General features: G+C 42.3%; 1 pseudogene; it reads right to left on the bottom strand.

Moving 5' to 3' along the window:
• On the bottom strand, nucleotides 1-114 carry LOC124995153 (uncharacterized; annotated as a pseudogene).
• Between the last annotated feature and the right edge of the window lie 2,857 nt (nucleotides 115-2,971).

Below are 2,971 nucleotides of genomic sequence, written 5' to 3'. Positions count from 1 at the left end.
GCAGAGTCAGCATTTCTGTCTTCTCAAATATATGATCCTTGGATAGAGGACATATTAGACATTAAACTTAAAGATATACTATACTTGATCTTAGCCGAAAGACTGAGAAGCTATTGAATTTGAATTTATAAAAAATCATGAGACCTGGGGTTTGACAGACACTGTTCTAAACACTCATTGGAGGAGGACATCTTCTTATACTCTTGGAAACACCAACGTCTGCCTGGTCCAGTTTTAGAATTTGAATTTGGAATTTTCTTGGCTTCTTAGGATCATAGTTCAGTGTTTTTGTATATTTGACATTGAGTATATTATTGAACATGGGAAAGATATTCCATAATGTCAAAAGAAGGAAGGATCTCTTCTAGAATATTCGAACCAAGGGAACCTGAAATGAAGGGGAAAGAGGGAAAGAAAGCGTGTCTCCAGGCTCCCTCCTTCTTAGTTTGAAATTCCAAGTACTTCATAATTTGTTCAGATCCAAAGAGCTAGCCAAATCAGAACAGGTGGTATGGAGCTTCTGTAGGCAGAGAAAACCTGGCAGAGAGTAAGAACCAACAGGTATTCCCAAAAAGTCTGGTGATTGTCAACAAATAAGGCTAAGGGCCAAGCAAGCAACTCTAAGTAAGCATTTGGATCAAACAGAATTTAGCCAGGTACAGTGGCGCGCGCTTGTAATCCCACCTGCTCCGGAGGCTGAGGCAGGAGGATCGCAAGTTCAAAGCCAACCTCTGCAACTTAGTGTAGACACTAAACAACTTAATGAGACCATGTCTCTAAATAAAATACAGAAAGGGGCTGGGGATGTGGCTCAGTGATTAAGTACCCCTGGGTTCAATCCCTGGTACCAAAAAAAAAAAAAAACAAAAAAAAAAAAAAAACAGAATTTAACTACTGTGCCACACTCTTTATTTACTCCATTTAAACTATACAGCAATCCTATGTGTGGAACTATTGTCTGTAAGGGACTGCATTCACGTCATTCATCACTGCATCCCTAGCTACCACCACCTAGTGATTGTCCTAATAACAGTATTTCAATAAATCAGGAATGAGCAAGTGAATCCTCACCTTCACAGGTAAAGAAACTGAGGCTCAGAATGGGAAAGGAGCTGTATCTGAAAAGCCATTTTCAGGTGTGTCAACAGGTACCACACGCTCTGGGTCTGTGTGGCTGCAGGTTTCTGCATTCAGTGTTCTCTCCCGGCTCTGCCAGCTGTGAATCTGAGTAACCAGTAGGTGGCATCCCCATTTAATATTAATATTAGTGCTCACAGCGCTGCAGCCCCTTCCAAACCGAGCAGGTAAGACTGTTCTCAAGCATTTTTAAATAGTAATTTATAATTAAGGTAAAATAATCATGTAACCTGGAATTCCACCCCAGTGGCTTTTTACAAATGTATTTAAAATGACTATTAACTGCAGGTAGAGGGGTGAATTGTGCCCTTCCGCCTTCCAAGCTGTCCACATACTAAGGCCCAGAACCTGCGAATGTGGTCTTATTTGGAAAAAACAGTCTTTGCAGGTATAATTAAGCTAAGCATCCAAAGATGAAGTCATTTGGGGTTAGCCAGGTAATTACCTAAATCCAAGTGTTTTTGAAAGAGCAGAAGAGAAGATCCTGTAATGACAGAGCCAGAGACTGGAATGATGTAGTCAAAGATGCCTGGAGCCCCAGAAGCTGGAAGAGGCAAGGAGGGTTATCCCCTAGAGCATCCGGGGGGAGTGCAGTTGCCAGTACTTGGATTGTGGGCTTCTGCTTCCAGAACTGTGAAAGAACAAAGTTTGTTTTTTTAGGGCTACCGAGGGTCACTTGTTACAGTAGCCCTGCTGTAACTTGTGGACTGTGGATAAACAGTCCACAAGTCCAAATAAGTAAAACTGAATTAAAAGCAAGCAAGATTGTTCAATAAAACCATGAAGTTTCAAACTCAAGTATTTAATCAAAATGTTCAATTTACTAAAACATAGCTCTTCCAGGCATAGATCATTTGAACATAAATGCTCATATCGTTTGAGAGAAGTATATTGGAGATGTCTATTTTGATTTCCCCAAAGATAATAAACCTTGTCTCTTTCCTAAGATCCTACCACTCCCATACATCATTCAGGAACAATGAGGTATTCAATTGTCCATGAAAATTTTTCCAAGTGCAGCATTATTAGAAGCAAAGCAGAGATTACATGGAGATAAATGCACGTTACAGTTGTCCCTGAATGAGCCTTCTTGTCTTGCTCATTATGACCTTGCACAGGCATTCATTCAAATACAGGCGGCAAATCCTGCATCTAGTGGGTGCCAGGCGCCCTAGTAGATGCTGAGCAAAGACAAATCAGATATAGTTCTTGCAGTTTGGTTGAGACTATCAAAGTCCATGAAGAGAGACATAGGAATCAGGTATGGTGCATGTGATAGGTGAACAAGTCCAGGGGTGGCGGAAGCCCAAATAAGAGGTGCCCCTCACTCCAGGTGAGGAGGAGGAGGAAATGAGGGGACCAATCTTGAAAGCATGATTAGCAGGTTAGGGACTTGGACACACTGTACAGAGGAACACAGAGGTCTGGGAACCAACCAAAGTGTTAGGAGTCCAGATTAGAGGATTTTATTGTGTAAAGACCGGAGAAGTAACTGGGGCCATGATGGTGGAGGACCTTGGTAAGGAAGGGGTCTGAATTTATCCTTAAAAAAAAAGCAGGGAGCTATTAAAGGAGTTCACATCAATTACTGAATGACAGGACATGTGGCTTTGGGGGAAGGTGAATCTATTGGTGTGTTATGCCAGATCAGAATGGGCAGGAAGGCTGGGCGTGGAGCTCAGTGGTAGAGTACTTAGGTAGCATGCTCAAGGCCCTGGGTTCAATCAGCGGGGCAGAATTAGTGAGCAAACCCAGGTAGGAGGCTGTTGCAGCCATCCACGCAGATAATTAGGGAAGGAGACCTCGGTAGCAAACATGAAGGACTGGAGAGATT

The sequence above is a fragment of the Sciurus carolinensis genome, chromosome 10 (genome assembly GCF_902686445.1).
Source record: "Sciurus carolinensis chromosome 10, mSciCar1.2, whole genome shotgun sequence".
Classification (NCBI taxonomy): Eukaryota; Metazoa; Chordata; class Mammalia; order Rodentia; family Sciuridae; genus Sciurus; species Sciurus carolinensis.
This window is presented reverse-complemented; position numbering and strand designations above follow the sequence as displayed.